The following is an 18,334-nucleotide window of genomic DNA, read 5'->3' on the forward strand; positions in this document are numbered from 1 at the left end:
TTGGCTCAGGGCTCCGGGTTCTGGGCGGCCGCCTCCGCACGCACGCACAAAGACCTCGCGAGCCTGGGCCTGCAACTTGGTGATGGGTCAGGTGGCTCCGAGGGGCGGGGGCGGGGAGGAGAGAGGGAGGGATGCGGCCGAGACCCCCTTCCTTCTCCTCTCCCCCGCTCTCCGCCACTGTGAAAGCCTGCGAGTATCGCGTGGGATTAAGCAAATCCACAGGAACCAGGGGAGAACCCCCGCCCTTTCCGCTCCTGCTTCCTCGTCACACTGCCCGGCCTCCTGGGTGCTAGGCCTGTCATGCCTCTAGAAAGGGGAGGGGCCGCGGCACATCTGGGAACCGCTGGCTCTCGGTCTCTTGACCCTTGACCCTGTCCTCGCTCCAAGGTGGGGGAGGAATGGAGGATGGGGTCTTGGGACCTGAAGGGAGTGGGGAGAGGCCAGAGGCCAGTGGCAGGGGCCTTCAGGGCAGATGTAGCCTGGGAGCGGGGGAGCCGGGAGCTTCAGCCCGAGAGCGGGGAGCAGTCCGCTGGCGTGGACACAGGGCTCCAAGGCGAGCCCTGCTCTGGGCCCCCTGTACCCTCAGAAAGGTCCACAGCTTCCAAGCTCCAGCTTGGGTGGTCCAGGGACCTCAGACATGCTCCTGCAGTGAGGCCCAGGTCCCCCCAACATCCCCCGAGGAAAGGTCCCGGGTCCTGCCCATTCCCTCCATTCCTCCCACAGCTCAGAGACTGACAGAGCAGTGCCTGATACCATGGGAGGAGGGGCTCCACCCCACCCAGCTGGGACCCTCCTGGGGCCTCTTCCGCTCCACGTGCTCCAAGGACACCGACCTATGGCTTCTCCCCGTGTGACTGGGTGGAGGGAGGCCGGATTGCAAACACGGCTAGACCCCCACAAGCGCAGAGGCTCGGGTCTCTGTTCCTGTCTCTTGGCTTAGATTTGCAGGGCGCCTGACGGGAGGAGTTCCTCCGCTCGCCCTTTGAAGTAGGTGGGGGGTTGGGACACCCGCCATGCCTGAGTGCGGGGCGAGGGCGAGGGCCAGGGCCAGGGCGGGAGCAAGGCCACCACAAAGGCTGTGATTGTGAGCTGGCCAGGCGCACAATGGGCGGGGGCGCTCAGGGGCCGGCATGGAAATGAGGCTGCAGCCCCTCTCCCAAGTTCCCACCCCCTTCTCCCTCCTCCCTGGCCCCGGCTAGCCCAGCCCCGCAAGGAAGGACGGGTGGGCGAGGACCCAGCAGGCCCAGAGGTGCAGCTCTCCTGCGGGGTCCTCGGGCCTCGGATGCTGCCAGGTGCTCACCAGGAGACAAGGTAAGTGGTGCACCTGGGCAGGCAGGGAGCGCAGAGGCCAGCGCAGAGTCCCAGGCAGGGCCTGGCGTGAGGGGCTCCGCCCGATGCCTGGCCAGGGGCGGGCACAGGCCTTTTGTTCCCCACGCACCCCTGCTTGACTTCCCTGAGGTTCCAGGAGCCTCCTCAGCCTCCCAGTCACCCTCCCCCGGGCTGGCTGCCCCCCACGCTCCCCACGCCCACATCCTGGCAGTGGAGCAGCCCCCGTTGCCCCCAGGCCCAGCCCGGGTCCCAGAGGGCGTGTCGTGGGGAGGGGACCCAGGCTGGCCCCCCACTTGCCCTGCCTAGGGGTCTAGTGCCAGTGAATTACCCCTGAGAAGGAGAAGGCGAGGGCTCGCCCCCACTGCTGCCCTCCAGAAAGCATAGAGGAGGCCGGGCCAGGGGCAGGCCTGGGGGCCGGTCTCCCTGGAGTTCCTCCAGGGCCTGCAGAGTCCCCCTTAACAGCCCTGAGCCCCTCCTGCCCAGCTGCAGGGGCCCAGCCCACCCAGGCACGCAGGACCCCCTGGGCTAGGATGCCCACTTAGAGGAACTTTCCTCCTGGAACCTGGGCTTTGCAGAGCTGGGGGCAGGGACCCCTTTGGCCCTGGGGTGTCCCTCCATGGGACCCCTGCCACACCTGGCTGTCTCCTCAGCCAGGCAGGGTGAAGGTGGGGTGAGGTCCGCCCGGCCCAGGGCCGAGGCTCTTTATCCCGAGTCTGCACTGGTGGGGCTCTGCTGCACCCCTGCCTCTTCCGCTTACAGCCGGGGGGAGGAGCAGCCCTGCCCCCACCAAGGCCCCCCCCCGTCACAGAGGCGAGGGTGGCAGCCCTGCCCCAGGCCCCCCTGTGTGCCCCCTTGTCCCTTGGCTCCAAGAGGCCCCAGCACGGGGTCCACCCCGGCAGTACGGAGCCAGAGCCGGCCCAGACCGGGATTCCAGAAGACTGCGACGGCTTGACTCGGACAGGAGCCGCAGGACCCTCCTCGGCTGGCCGCAGGGCCAGAGCTGGGCCTCTGGCAGCCTTGGCCACGGGAGGAACCAGGGTGGCCTCCTGGTGGGCACTGCTGCCTTGGGCCCAGGTCTCTGCCCTCGTCTGTGTCTTTCTAGTCGCTGTACCTTGGCCTCCGGGTGAATTCTTCCCCTTTGGTCCACAGTCTGTGTGTCTCCAGCCCTCTCAGCACCGTCTCCCCCACTCCCCCCATCTCTCTTCCTTCCCTGCCTCCTCCCTCCTGCCCCCACTGCCTCTGTTCCCTCCGCCTCCCTCCACCTCTCAGCGCCTCTGGCTCCCTTTCCCTCCCTACCCCCGCCCCCCATCTCCTCCTCCTGAGTGATTCCAGCAGGAAAGGGGGTCCTCGGAGGGGCGCTTAGCGACAGGAGCACTTTCCTCCGTCCTCTTCAGGGCTGCCTGCCACCTTGGAGAGGCAGCGGCACAGGGAGTGTCCCCTGCTGGGAGAAACAGGTGGAACATCCTGCCAGGCCTTGGGAGGGGAGGGGGAGGAGGGGAGGGAGGAGGGGACAAGCCATGGTCCCCAGGAAAATGGACCCTCCTGTCCGGGCGGGGGCGGGGGTGGCACACGAGAGCCCAGGGTTCACAGGGGTGGTGGAGGTCGGGGGAGGGCGTGTGCTGCAGGGGCTGCTGGCAGGGGACAGGCCCTGAGCCTGGGCCGTGTGCCTGGGGAGGAGGGCAGAGCACGCTGTGGGGAACAGGGGGCCAGGTGGACAGGGCTGCCCGGACTGGGAGGCCAGGGGTCCACACTAAGGGGCCTGGGCTTGACTCGGTAGGGTTGCCCTGGCATCTGGGGGTGGGGAGGAGGGGCCTCTGGTGCTGGTCACCCATCATCGCGTCACTCAGAGCCTCCAGCCGGCCGCGGGCAGACGCGGAGTCCAGGAGGCTCTTGGGCGCTGTGTGCGTTTCAGGGTGAATGTTTATTTGAGGCAAGTGATAGTGATTTTCCACTAATAGTGCAGTTCTAAAGCTCTTTCTGAAACACAGTTACTTAAATAAGAAGAGTGGGTGGGGTGAGCACGAGGCCAGGAAGAGCAGCAGGTGGGTCTCGGTGGCCCAGTGGTGCAGGGACATCGAGGCTTGTGGACTGGCGGCCGCGGGGGCCTGCACACCGGGTTTTCCTGGTTTCTGCATGAGAGGCTCACATCAAGTGTTGGGTTACGCTTCCTGTGGCTGTTTCCACCCAGATCTTGCTTGGAGAGAGGGAGGCCTGGTGGTGAGCAGGGGCGGAGTGGCGCAGGCTTGGACCACTTTGTGCAGCTCTGTTTTTCATTGTCTTTCCAAGCTTTCTTTCTCCCTATACCTTCCTTTGGAATTTCTTAGACAGTAATTCTCACTAAGGTGTGAATGACTGCTAAGATTTGCTGTTTCTCCTCCAGCATGCACCCATCCCCTCCTCTGCGCTCTGTGTTCTGGGCGGCTGCCTGGGTGCTGCATCGGTGGGCTCTGTGCCTATGGCTTCCAGTTGGCTTTTGACTCAGACTCCTGTGCTTTGCCTTAAAGAGAGAAGAGGCCCCGGTGGCCCTCATCCTGCCCCGACCTGGATGACCGTTTTCGCTTGCCCCTTGGAGCTGCCCCGCCCCCGCCCCAAGGCCGGCCTTGCCCCACTGGCTGTGGGAAGGAGGAATTCGGAAGATCCCTGCGTGCCTGAAAATAGGTCAGAGGTGGAGAGGAGAGGACAGGGAGGGGAGCTGTGCTCTGTTCTCCACACAGATGGAGGGGTGTGCCTGGGGCCTGTGTGGCTGCCCGTCTGGCAGAGTGGGCTGTACCCCAGGCCTCCTTCCTGCACTGTACCCAGACCCCCGCCTCTGGGAGACTAACGCTCTCGGGGAGAATGGGCCCTCCCTGGTACACACCTCAGCTGGGTGGGTTTCTGCCCTCGGAGGTGGGCCTGGCCCGTCCTGCTGACAGGGCCAGGCTAATGTTAATGAAAACAGTCCAAACCACTGCCAGCACAGAGAGAATGAGGGCACACTGAACTTGCTTTTTCAAAAATATTTTCTTGTAAGTCGTTTTTTTTTTTTTTACGTTTATTTATTTTTTGGCTGCGTTGGGTCTTCGTTGCTGTTCACGGGCTTTTCTCTAGTTGCGGTGAGCAGGGGCTACTCTTCGTTGCGGTGCGCGGGCTTCTCATTGTGGTGGCTTCTATTGTTGCGGAGCACGGGCTCTAGGCACGCAGGCTTCAGTAGTTGTGACATACAGGCTCAGTAGTAGTGGCTCGCGGGCTCTAGAGCACAGGCTCAGTAGTTGTGGCGCACGGGCTTAGTTGCTCTGCGGCATGTGGGATCTTCCCGGACCGGGGCTTGAACCCGTGTCCCCTGCATTGGCAGGAGGGTTCTTAACCACTGCGCCACCAGGGAAGCCATTGTAAATCGTTCTTGAAAGTGGAATCCTCCCTGGGCATAACGGGCGAGAGACTGTGCTGGTAGGTGAGGACGCCGGGACTGCCCCCTGTTTCAGGTGACCCTGGCCTGCTGCCAGGGGCTCCCAGACCCACCCTGCCTCCCTGCCCCTCTTCCTCCTCTCCACCCCTGCGTTCGCTTCTCCTGGTACCTATTCGCCTTCCGGGTCCTTCCTGCAGGGGCCTGGCCTTGCCCCCAGTGCAGCCCCCTAAGTGCTCCTTACCCAACCCCACTAGAATTTGGGCCCTTGGGTGGGACATAGCCTCCACGACTGGGTCAGGACCCGGCCGAGTTCTTCTGGGGAGAGTCGGTCATCTCTGCTGGTGTGCACGCACAGGCAGGCCCTGGCCTCGTGGCTGGAGAGTGGATTCCGAAATCGACAGGCCTCAGTGAGCCCCCCTGGGGCCTCCTCTCCAAGGGCTCCTGAGCTGCTCTGAGCCTCACCATCCTCAGCTGAGAAATGGGGACAGGGACGGCCCTGCCCCCGGGGCCGTGTGAGAGAGTTCAGGGCGGATGAGAGTGCGGCAGATGTTTCATTAGTAAAGTAACATGTTAACGACAACACACACTTTTTTTTTCTTGGCTGCGTTGGGTCTTTGCTGCTGTGCGCAGCCTTTCTCTGGTCGCTGCAAGTGGGGGCTACTTTTCGTTGCAGCGGGAAGGCTTCTCACTGTGGTGACTTCTCTGCCGCGGAGCACGGGCTCTAAGCATGCGTGCTTCAGTAGTTGCGGTGTGCAGCCTCAGTAGTTGTGGTGCGCAGGCTCAGTAGTTGCGGCTCCTGGACTCTAGAGCGCAGGCTCAGTAGTTGTGGTGCACGGGCTTAGTTGCTCCACGGCATGTGGGATCTTCTTGGACCAGGGCTCTAACCCGTGTCCCCTGCATTGGCAGGCGGATTATTAACCACTGCGCCACCAGGGAAGTCCCAACGCACACTTCTGAAGGAAGACGATCCTGGGAAGCTGGGCTCAGAACCCCGTTTCCTCCCATTTTGAAGGCCCCACCTCACCTAAGAGCAGCTGGTTTCCACTAGGACTGGGCGAGGAGCGTGGAGAAAGGAGGCGACCAAAAATGGGCCTGTGGGAGGCCCCAGAATGTTGACCGTCAGAGGCCTGGCAGCCTCAGGACAGCAGCACCTGGGGGCGAGGGGGTCGCTGCCCTCGGACCCCGAGACATGCCCTCCAGGGTGTGGTGGGGGTGGCTTCCCTCCCCAGGGATGCTGGCTTAACCTGGCTCCTCCGTCAGAGATCCTGATGGACCCTCAGGGGCAGGAGGGGAAGAGGGGACCCCCAGAAGGTGCGCCTAGCTCTGGTGGGCAGGGGCTCCTCACAGGACGGGGAGCTGTCCAAGGTGCTGCCCAGGTCGCCAGGGACCTTTCACCCACCCAACAGCGCCAGGTCTCTTGTGAAGGGGACCCTCCGGTCATTGGCCCACCCTCCTGTGAGAGGGGCAGAAACACAGTCACAGCCAGCCGTGAGGTGTGGGGACACACGCCAGGGCCTCCAGACCCCAGCCCTGGGCTTGTGAGGGCACCTTTCTGGCTTGTCCAAAACGCTGGCCTCACACCCCGTACTCTGGGGAACGGGAACTCAGGGGATCGTTGGCGAGGGGCAGGTTTCCAAGCACCTGGTAAGTCCCCCAGGACTGTAACCCTCGCCCACCTCAGTCCACAGTGATGGTGTCTGCGGGCTTCGGCGTAGTTCTGGCCTGCTGCCCGCCCTGTGCTTCAGGGAAGTCCCTGCTCTGCTCTGGGCTGCTGGGCCCAGGTCTCCTGCCGCCTCCCCACCGCCGCCCCGGCCTGGCTTCTGGCCCTGCGGTGCCGGTCGGCACAGGGCTGCACATCGCCTGCCCTCTCCACCTGCCCCGCCCCATCGCTGAGCCTGTCCACCCTCCTCTGCAGTGCGACCCCCCAGCAAGCCCGCCCCCTGCCGCCCTGTGCCGGGGCCCCACCCCCACAGCCCCCCACCTGCTGGCAGTCGGCTCGTGTGCTGCCCTCCAGGGTGAGGCCTGCCTGCCCAGCTGGCCCCCAGGACTGCAGGACTGGTGCCCGCCCTCGGCCCCCTTGCTCCAGTGTTCGAGGCAGGTTTGTGGTTGTGTCTACCTGCCAGCACCGTCCTCATCCTCTGCGATGGGCTCCTCAAAAGGGGGCCACCTGAACCTCATCACCTTGGGGTCGGGCCCTATGGGACCAGATGTGGAGGGCTGATTTCCAAGGGGACTCAGAGCTGCACGAGCTGCAACCAGCCCTGGCCTGAGGGTCAAGGGAGGGCAGGGAGTGGGCAGCTGCGAAGGGAGGGGCTGAGGTGGAGGAAGCAGGCAGGCAGGGAGGGCTTGGGACCACCGTAGCCCTGCCTCTCGTCCCGCCTGGGCCCAGCTGGAGGTCCAGCGGCCAAGGAGCAGAGAAGTGGTCAGCCTCCCAGCTGCAGCAGGACAGCGGATGGGGGAGGGACAAGCAGAGTGCCCAGCTCAGGCAGGGCTCAGGCAGAGCATTTGTGGAGGCCATGCCTGTTTTCTCTTCTCTGTACCGGCCACAGTAAGGACCACATTGGAAGGGCCTGTGAGTTTCTCTCGCTGAGAAAACTGAAGCTCAGAGGCTGCAGTGACCCCTCAGGGCCTGTGGCTGGTCTGGGGAGGTCAGGACTCAGGCCCACAGTGAGCCTGAGGTCCTCTCCCTGGTGTGGACAGTCCTGAGAGCCCACAGAGGCCTCTTCCTCCATCTTGGTGGCAGGCAGAGGGGGCATTTGGCCTCCCCTCTGCCTGGCTCCTCTGGGTGCCACCTTTGCCCTTGAGCTGCCCTTTAGCCAGTGTGGTGGGTTCCTGCCCACCTCCGTGCTGGGCACCCACCTCTGCTCTGGCCCAGGTTGGGGCCTGGGCAGGGTGGCAAGGAGCGTGCAGGCTGGTGGGTCACCTCCGTGCTCAAGCCCACGGGGCGGTGGGCAGGACTCAGGGCTCCATACATCTGGTGAGCTCAGGGGGCAGCTTGCCCAGACTCTGGGAGCGGGAGGGCCCTGGCTTCCCCAGTGACCCCAGAGGGCACAAATGAATGCATGGGGTGGGCTCCTGAAGGGTGGACTTGGACCAGAGGGAAAGGGAGACGGGAGGGAACCAGGCACACAGACCCACCCTCCTCTGCGGGCTGCTCAAGGGGCAGCTTCTCTCTGCCAACTTTCTGGAGGAGTCCTTGCCCTGTGGGCATGCAGCTGGGGTGCCTGGCGGCACACCCTGAGGGGATGGCCCACAGTCACACACCCCTGCCTGCCCCACAGAGTTCCTTTGTAGTAACCCTTGCCTCAGGCTCTGCTTTCTAGGGACCTGGGCTGAGACAGAAGCTGGGGCTCTGGGAAGTGGCTGGGGTGACATTGGAGAGGCTGGCCAAGGCTGGGGTCACTGCTCTGTCACTGCCCCAATCAGGGATCGTGGGGTAAGGGAGGGAGTGGACAGTTGGATGCGTCCTTTGGGAAGCCCACTGTGCTGTGCTTGGCGCCTGCGTGGGAATTTGAATCCTGTGGGGGGACCAGGTGGCCAACTGCAGGACCGCTGGGATGCCCTGGGTCAGCGCCAGGTCTGGCAAGAGTGAAGGGGTCTAACCGTGTGGACCTCTCCCCTCTGGGTGGCGAGCCCTCGGAGCCTGCCCCAAGGCGGCCAGTGGTGCGTCAGGGAAAAATCCAGCGGCAAGTGGTTAATCGGCTTTGCATCCATCAGCCCGATGAACATTCATGAGGTGCGCTGTCCTCATCAGGCCCGCGGTCTACGCTCAGCGTTCAGCCTCGTGCGCCTGTGCACGCGTGCGTGTGTGCGGTGCTTGCTACGCACGCCCTTTCCACCTGCTGACAGATGCCAGCCTGCGCTCCATCCCGATCGGCCCAGCGGCACTCTCCGAGATGCCAGGGCAACCCCTGGCTGGTTGTCGGCCAAGTCACCCCTTCTTCCCTTCTCTCCATCAGGCCCAAGCCGGTGATCCCTAAGGTAAGGGGAAAATGTCTTTGTGCCAGGTGTGCGCACACAGGTGTGCAAATATCTGTGAGCGTGTGTGCAAGCAGGGAACTGGAAGCAGCTGTCACCCCCCCCCACCCCGCCGCCACCGCAGCAGACCCCAGACCCGGGCTAGGCCGGCACACGTAACTGCCCTGGCTCACCTGCCTGAGCCCAGGGGGGGGACGATGGTGCGGACACAGACTGCAGCCCGGCCGGGACGTCCTTGATGCCCGCTGCATCACCCACCAACCAGGGTCCTGAAACCCAGTGGACCCAAGGGACCAGGGCTCAGGGCTTGTCTTCAGCCCCTGGGTTCTTGGTCAGTAAAGCAAACGTGATGTCAATGGCAAGGCTTGTCCAGCGCGGTGGTGCCGGGCTTCTGCCACGTTGTGGGCTGCCTGGAAGGCCCATGGCGCTGGGGTGGACCTGTGGTGTGAGGGGTCTTGCGTCACTGCCGGGCTGTGGGGAGCTGAGGCTGTGCCAGCGCCTGGCCAGTCCCCTCCACGGGAAGAAAGTGGCGGGACGGCCCTCCCTGATTGGTGTCAGTGTTTATTTTTGCTTAAGAAAGACTTAAGGAGGGACTTCCCTGGTGGTCCAGTGGGTAAGACTCCGTGCTCCCCACGCTGGGGACTGGGGTTCGATCCCTGGTTGGGGAACTAGATTCCGCACGCGTGCTGCAACTGAGAGTCCGCATGCCGCAGCAAAGAGCCCACGTGCTGCAACTCGGACCCGGAGCAGCCTAAAGAAATCACGAAATCATTTTAAAAGACTTAAGGAGAATTTCAAACCGGAGAAGTTGGCAGTGGCCCCTAGATAAGTTTCAGAGGCCAGATCTGAGACCAAGAGGGGTCCTGGGCTCGTCCCCAGAACTGGCTGTGGTGAGGCCCGCCAGCAGCACTGTCTCCCCACCCCGGACGCTATGTCCCTGGACGAGCGCGTCTTGGCAGGGAGGACCAGTGTGGGGGCCTGGCAGGGGTCGTCTGGGATCCGGGGTCCTGTTTGCCCTGCCCCGGACAGGCAGGGAGAGCACGGCTGGAGCGGGCAGCCCAGGGAGACTCAGCAGGCCCACTGGCCACAGGGGATGGGGGTGGGAGGCCGGTTCTAATTTCCAAAAAGACGTGGGTGAAGGTCACTGTTTTCCTCGTGGGTGGAGGTGGGTGAGAAATTGCAAGCAACGTTCTGGAGGTTTGTTAAGTCTCCGCTATTTCCGGACACCAGAGAATTTAACTCTTTGCTGTCAGTGTCCCGTCAGGATCAAGAAACCAAAGGCGGGCTTCCCTGGTGGCGCAGTGGTTGGGAGTCTGCCTGCCGATGCAGGGGACGCGGGTTCGTGCCCCGGTCTGGGAGGGTCCCACATGCCGCGGAGCGGCTGGGCCCGTGAGCCATGGCCGCTGAGCCTGCGCGTCCGGAGCCTGTGCTCCGCGACGGGAGAGGCCACAACAGTGAGAGGCCCGCGTACCGCAAAAACAAACAAACAAACAAACAAAAAGAAAGCAAGGGCATTGGACCCAAAGCCAACCTCTAACATCTACTGAGCACCACGAAGCAGAAGAGTAGAGAAACCCCTACGTGTGCACAGAGCAGACATTTCTGACACCCGTCTCCTCACGAGTAGCGTGTGTGCGTGCCCGTGCGTGAACACCCATGTGCGCTTCTGGGGTGCACTCAGAGGCCGTGGCCCCAGCTGATACAGACGCACTGTGAGCTGCGGAGGCAGAGTCGTTTGTGCCTGCGCCGAGCCCCCTCTGGCTTCCACACAGCAAAGAGCATCTCCGTGGAAAGCTGCACAGTGACTTGATCTCAACCCGTCTGAGGAGAGGAAGCCAAACCCGCTCCCTGGGGCCTGGGTGGCCGGTAGCAGGTGTTCCGGACGTGGGACACGGGCAGGAGGTGCACAGGGTACAGACAGGAGCAGAGGGGAGCGATGCAGCCCGCTTCCTCTGCGCTGACTGAGAACTCAGTGGAGGTGTGATTAACGTGGGGACCCTCTTGGGGCGGGGGGGACCCAGATCAGTTCCCGCTGGGCGCTCGGCCTGGGAATCCCTCCTCCACACCGCCCCGTGTGTCCTGAGACCCCCATCCTGGCGGCAGGGGCTGCGCTCTTGTCCAGACCGTGGCCGAGGGCAGCAGGTGGAGGGCATTTGAGCAGGTCCTGGGGTGACGGGATGCGGGCTTTTCCATCACCTGGGGACGGTGTCAGCCCAGGTTCCTGGTGTTGAGGGGCTTGCCCCGGGGAGGAAGGAGGGCTGGACAGAACGGGGCTGGGCTCCACTGGAAAGCTGGGGACCCGCAGTCGTGGGCGCAGCTGGGTTCGGCAGCAGCTGCGAGTGTGGGTGGGCGGGTGTCCCGGAGAGCCCGGGAGATTCGGCGAGTCTGGGCCAGGGTGTCCAGAGACGGCAGTGTGGGCAGAGGCAGGGAGGAAGGGCCCGGGATTGCTGGAGTCATCAAGAGGACCCCATCGTGCCAGGGGTGCCGGGGGCTGATGTGAAATGCACGTCTCCCTGGGGTCCCAGAGTCTGCCGCTCCCAGGACACCGGGGTGGACGGTCTGCACGGAGACCTCTTCTCCTGGGAGTGGGGGATGGAGATTGGTGTGCTCCACCGGGGAGACCCTCTGTGGTGTTTGGAGATTAAGGAGAGAACGAGGGGCCTGGGAGGGTCGAGAGTGTGGAGGGAGGCCAGCAGCTGGCCAGACAGGCTGTGTAGAGCCAGCCGTGGCACTCGGCCTGTCCGGTTCTCCAAAGGCCTCCAGGGAGGAAGCGGTGACCCCAGGACCCGCGTGGCTTGTTGTGGAGCCTGGGAGGGAACGCCTGCCTGGCGGTCAGGTGTCCCCACATGGCCGATGTGTTCAGGGCGTGGCTGGCGGTCACTTCACACACTCCTCCTGCTGTGCCCGGCCAGGCCTCACCGTGTGATGCCGGGACACTGAGGGACGAGGCAGAGAAGACCCAGAAGCGTCACCATGGAAACGAGGTGTGTTGGGAAGAAGCTGCAGTGCAGAGGCGGGCCCGCCTTTGTGGGCGGGCCTCCTGAACGGTGCCGGGGCCTGTCCTCCTGGAGGCATTGGGGTGGTGGGAGCTGCGTCCTGGGCTGGGGGAGCTGGAGCTGCTGATGGACCCACAAGTGGGCACGTCTGTCTACCACCACAAGGGCCTGTGCTGGGGGCCTGGCAGCCAGGACGGGGTCCTGATCTGGACCCCAACAGCCGCTCGCCAGGTGTCTCCCAAAGCCTCCTCTGGCTTTACTTGCTTGATCGCCTTTGGGGGTGGGCGGGGCTGGCTTTTCCATGCTCTGTAGCTGCCGCTGTCTTCTCCCCTGGCAGGTATGGGTGGGTTTGTGTGCAAGGCTGAGGGGGCCCACTCTGCGGGCAACCGTCCCGAGTGCCTGTGGCGGTGGGTCCCGAGTGCACCTGGGAGGGAGGTGTGACACCAGGACACCAGGCCTCCTCCCTCCCTCCTGCTCCTCCAGGGAGAGCCGCCTTCCCCTCCCGCTGCCCCGCGCAGAGTGATGGCATCTCCACAACTGCAGCCAAACCTCGGACCCGAGAGCCTCTCCATGGGCCCTGGGGGGCGCCTCTGCACACTCCCAGCCCCTCCGGCCTCCCACAGCTGCGCCCTGTACCCTCTGGCATCTGGCCCGGTGGCCGGGCCCCAGGCCTGCCCACCGGCCCTAGGGACCAGTCCAGCAGCCCCTCTGCCCAGCACTGCTCTCGCCCACTTTCAGGGAGGGGCACTGTCCCTACAGAGACTAAAGCCTGGTAAGCCGGCCCTCCTAGGTACCTGGAATGTCCTTGGCGAGGGCAGAATTCCGCAGGGCAGGGACCAGGCTGGATGCCTGCTCGCTAACCACACAGCCCGCAGCCAGGGGACCTCCAGGCCTGGAGGAGATCCATCCAGCGGCCAGTCAGTGGCCCCGGCCATCCAGTTTCTAACCAGAGGTCAGAGCCCAGCTCCCAGGGAGCATTTCTGAAGCACACAGAAATGCAGGTAGCTGCACCCCAGGGCTGAGCGAACCCACCTGAGGCACACGGGGCCGGGCAGCTGGTGAGCCCCTGGAAGGGCAGGGGAGGGCCTGCAGGGACGGGCCGCAGGGTGCCCCTCATCCTGGCCTCTGAGACACAAGGTGATCTGGGCCCAGGCACAAAGCCCAGGAGGAGGCAACGTGGCCGAGAGGTTGGGCCTGGCCAGCAGCGCGGTGACCGCAGAGCTGGCTGCGCACATGGCCCTGGACCCAAGGCCCAGCCCAGGTCCTCCAGGGCTGACGCAAGCCCAGCCCCCTGGGCAGGAGGAGAGATGGGGCTTTACCAGCAGCCTTTTTGTGGTTTAACCCTTTCTTTCCTTCCCCCCTCCCTCCCTTCCTTGGTGTGTGTTATTTTTGGTTTTTTTGTGGGGAGGCCGTGCCACGGGCCTTGCTAGATCTTACTTCCCCGACCAGGGATTGAACCCAGGCCCCCTGCAGTGGAAGCACAGAGTCCTAACCACTGGACCACCAGGAAATTCCAACTTTCTTTCTTTCTTTTTTTTTTTTTTTTGCGGTACGCGGGCCTCTCACCGCTGCGGCCTCTCCCGTTGTGGAGCACAGGCTCCGGACGCGCAGGCTCAGCGGCCATGGCTCACGGGCGCAGCCGCTCCGCGGCATGTGGGATCCTCCCGGACCGGGGCACGAACCTGTGTCCCCTGCATCGGCAGGCGGACTCTCAACCACTGCGCCACCAGGGAAGCCCTCTTGCTTTTTTTATAACAGCTTTACTGAGATCTAATTCATGTACCCTACAATTCACTCACTTACGGTGTACAATTAAACCATTTTTAGTATGTTCCCAGAGTTGTGCAGCCATAACCCACGGTCCATTTGTAACACTTTTATCACCCCCCAGATAAACCCTGCACCCGAACTGTCACTCTGCATCCCCCCATTCCCTCAGCCACTGGCGACCACTAGTCTACTTTCTGTCTCTCAGGATTTGCTTATCCTGGACATTTCATAAAGGTGAGATCATACAACAGGTGGAATCTTGTCTGGCTTCTGTCATTTCTCATGATGTTTTCAGGCCTCATCCCTGTTGTAACGTGTGTCATTCCTTTTCATGGCGGAATAATATTTCTTTGTATAGATAGACCACATTTTATTTATTCATAATGTAATAGACATTTGGGTTGTTTCCACTTCTGGCCATTGTGGATAAAGCTGCTATAAACATTGGTGGACAGGTTTTTGTGTGGATGTATGTTTTCCTTTCTCTTGGATATACACTTAGGGATGGAATTGCTGGGTTATAGGGTAATTCTATGTTTAGCTTTTTGATGAACTGCCAAACCATATTCCCAAGTGGCTGCATTTCACATTCCCATTGGCAGTGTAGGAGGGCTCACCTTGCATTTTAATGTCATCTTTTTCTTACTCTCTGGAAACTAAAGCTATCAATTCATCACCCACCCACCCATCCACCCACCCGTCCACCCATCCACCATCCACCCATCCACCCATCCACCCACCTGTCCATCCATCCACCCATCCACCCATCCACCCATCCATCCACCATCCATCCACCCATCCATCCACCCATCCACCCATCCACCCACCTATCCATCCATCCATCCACCCATCCACCCATCTATCCATACACCCATCCATCCATCCACCCATCCACCCATCCATCCACCCATCCATCCATCCACCATCCATCCATCCACCCATCCACCCATCCACCCATCCATCCACCCATCCACCCATCCATCCACCCATCCATCCATCCACCATCCATCCACCCACCCATCCACCCACCCATCCACCCACCCATCCACCCATCCATCCACCATCCATCCATCCATCCGTCCACCCATCCACCCATCCACCCATCCATCCATCCACCATCCACCCACCTATCCATCCATCCATCTATCCACCATCCACCCATCCACCCATCCATCCATCCACCCATCCATCCATCCATCCATCCATCCATCCATCCATCCACCCATCCATCCACCCATCCACCCATCCACCCACCTATCCATCCACCCATCCACCCACCTATCCATCCATCCATCCATCCACCATCCATCCATCCATCCATCCATCCATCCACCCATCTTCTATGAGATCCCTGAGCACCTGCTGAACCCCAGGCCTGGGCATATGAGCTAGGGATTCAGTGGGGACGTGGTTCCCTGCCCTCTTTAAACTGGGGAAGCAACAGCGGTGGGCACATGCCCTGGTACCCAGGTGTGTGGGCACCTTCTGGGAGGGTTTTCTTGCTTTTGAAGGGGAGTATGATGAGGCAGCGGCCGCGCCAGTGTCCTGACGTGAGATGTGGAACTTCAGGCCCTGGACGGCGCTCTAGTTCAGGGGCCACTGCTGCCTGCTCCATGGCCCTGCCCGTCCTGCGGGGCCCCCAGCCAGGCCAGCCACCCTGGAAGGCTCAAGGGCAGCAGTGCTTCTCACACTTAAACCTGCACTGGAATCACCTGCAGGATTAAGGGGTGGGTGGGGCCTGAGGCCTGACAAGCTCCCAGGGGGAGGGCGTCTGGACCCAGAGAGCAGCCGTACTATTCTCATCCCGTCTGCACCATGCATTTTCCATGGTTTCCCCTCTCTTTGTGAGGTCGTGTTGCTGGTCTGCTATCCAGCCAGACGAGCCTCTCTGGAGGCAGGAGCCTCACCGCACAGGCCTCCAGCTGGAAGCCCAGGGTCATCCCAGGCTCTCTTGGTCACCATTGCCTGCTGCTTGACCAGAGGTCTGTCAGGAAGAGGTCTGGGGGGCTGTGGAAGGACCCTTGACCACTCCCAGCAAGGGAGTCACTCATGGTCCTGTGAGCCACCAAGGGGCCGGGAGCTCCGAATGCCCCTGGGGCGGGCCCAGGAAAGAGCTACCCGGGAGGTCCGCTCCGGGGGCTGGAGCTCATCACACTGGGCTCTGATGGGGCAGGTGCCACGCGCCGTGGGCAGCCGGCTGCGGAGATGCTCCTTTCAGCAGCTGGCGGCCAGCAGGCGACGGGAGCGGACGACCACTAATCCCAGCCGTCCCCAGGGAGCTGGTCTGCCCTTAATAACTCCTGCTCCCCTGGGACCACACTCACCTGACCACCACCGCAAACGGTGCTGCATGTGAATCGAATCGGAGGCCTTATCTCTGGAAATTAATCCAGCTCAGAGCAGGATTAACCAGGACATCCCTTTAGACAGCGGTGCCCAAGGTCAGGGGAGACGGGGCCTGGGCAGCGGCCAGCTGGGAGCCGCTGAGCCCTGATTTCCCTGTAAGTAGAGCTGCTGGTCACCACGGGGGAGGGGGCTGGAGGGTCTGGTAGCTGGGGTGGGGAGGGAGACGTTGTTGAGGGAGCAGTCTGGCCGGGAAGTTCTGGGAGGAGCAGTAGGGGGTTAGGGAGGACAGAGGAGAGGCTGGGGCTGTGGACCCGGGTGGGGCTCACAGGAGTCCTGCCCCGAAGCCAGCAGGACCCCAGTGGCTTTCCCAGCCCGCACGCCTCCCTGTGCAGGTGGAACAGGTGAGGGGCTGCAGGTGGGAGGTAGTGGGGGTCCTGCCACTCAGGAGCCAGGGATCCCCAGGGCGGAGCTTGGTGCCCCCAAACCTGCGGGGGCTCACAGACCAGGCTTCCGCAGCAGCTGGGCTCCTCTCCAGAGTGGCCTTGGGGTTGAGTCCGCCAAGAGCCTTCTCTCCCTGCCCCAAGTGGGGACCGCTGGCAGGGCACTCAGGTGGCGCTGGGTTAACGGGGACCCCTCTGATTCCTAGGATGGGTCTGGGTGGAACTGCCCCCACTCTCCCCCACTTCCCCTGCGGCTCCAGGCTGGGTCCCTTTCTACCCACCCAAGGACGTTCGGGGTCGGGTGAGGAGTCTCCGTGGGTCTTGGGCCGTCCTGGGGGCTGGGGACGGGGTGAAGGTGCCCGTGAATGAAGACTGACTGGTCTCCCATTTCCGAGGAGATTGGGGCTGCCTTTAGTCTCCTACGTGAACTTGGGAGAGGGTTGTGTTCTGTTCTTCTGCCATTCTCAAGAGTTTTTTTTTGTTCTGTGTGTGTTACTTGGAAACTGCCTTCTGTCCTTGTTTAAAAGCAGAGGTTGGAGCTTTGTGGGAAAGAATAGACTCTTGGATGGTGGCTGGAGTTGGGCCTCTAAGCAAATAGAGGGAGAGAGAAGGGGAAGGGGAGAAGGGGAAGGGGAAGGGAGAGAAGGGGGAGGAGAGCAGGAAGGGGAAGGGGAGAAGGGAAAGGGGAAGGGAGAGAAGGGGGAGGAGAGCAGGAAGGGGAAAGGGAAGAAGGGGCACTTAACTTGCTGTTTCCCCAGTATCCTCCCTGCAGCCTTCCAGGCAGTGGTCCTCCCCCCACCCCATTTTGCAGATGGGGAAGCTGAGGCCGGACACTCCCTGCCCCCACCAGCACCCCAAGGGTTTCTGTCCAGCCAGGCTCTTTCCCCACGGGCTGCCCACAGCCCAAACAGGAGCAGGCCAACCAGCCAGAGGGCAGACAGGAGGGCAGGTGATGCCCTCTCCCCACCTCCCACCCCCGACACCCCTGCCCCTCCCCCGCCTTCCTCCCCCCATCTTTGGCGGTCCAGGGCGCCAAGGGGACATGGCCTGTGTGTGTGGGTCTCCCTGGAAGAGCAGCACCCCCACCCCATTCTATTCATGGGTTGGTGCCCCTCAGGTACCAGAGGGTCCTAGGAGGGTGGCCCAGCTCCTGGCATGTGCCCTGCTAGGCATTCCAGAAACGCGAAGGATTTCAAACAGATTTGTCGTGAGTTATGGCTTTCAGTGGCGATTTTATAGATCTTCACGATTCCTTGTTCATTTTCTTTGCTTTAAAATCCGGGGCTCCTTGGATGGGACAGGAGAGAAATCTATCGAATTCAGCCTCTCCGTACGCAAACATATGAGCAAGAGACGCCCCTTTAAATGGGGCCGCGGGCCTGGCACCTTTGCAGAGTCCGGCCCCCCGACAGCCCACACCTTTATTACTCTGTTAATTTAGAAAACAGGTCATGGGAAATTACATTGCTTAAAATAGGACACCAATTATAACTCTGCATTCTGTTAAAATGAGAGCATCTCTGAAATCTTTATTAGTTTATTGTAATTAAAGGCAAAATACTGAGAGTTAAGTCATCACTGGCTCTCAGCCTCGCGGTGGCCTCGCCTCGGGTGTCAAGCACGGAGACCCCACCACGCGGGGCATCTTGGGTCAGGGTTTAGGAAAGTCACTTTGTGAGCGAAGTCCCAGTGGGCAGAGGGCAAGTGGATAATAAACACATTGCTGACCGTTACTAATAAAAACGAGACAGAGTTTCATCCATTAGCAAAACGGGATGACTGTCTCGACTCAGTTCAGCCCTGGAAACAGCGCCTGCAGAGAGGACCACGTCTGCGAGGCCTCAAGGGGCCGGGGCGTCTGTGGAGCAGCCCTGGCTCCAGCCGGGCCAGCAGCAGCCGCGTTCTCGTGCTCGATGCCACGTGCCCTCTTCTGCAAGCTGCCCTCCGTCCAGGAGGAGACTGAGGCCCACGGTCACAGCGCAAGTGAGCCTTGCCCCGCACCCTGGTCCACCAGAGAGCACAGGCGTTTGCTCCCCCAAGACAAGCCTCGTTCAGCTCCCAGATGGGCAGCTCAGGGAACGGGGGTCCGC

This window comes from Delphinus delphis, chromosome 15 (assembly GCF_949987515.2).
Source record: "Delphinus delphis chromosome 15, mDelDel1.2, whole genome shotgun sequence".
Taxonomy (NCBI): Eukaryota; Metazoa; Chordata; class Mammalia; order Artiodactyla; family Delphinidae; genus Delphinus; species Delphinus delphis.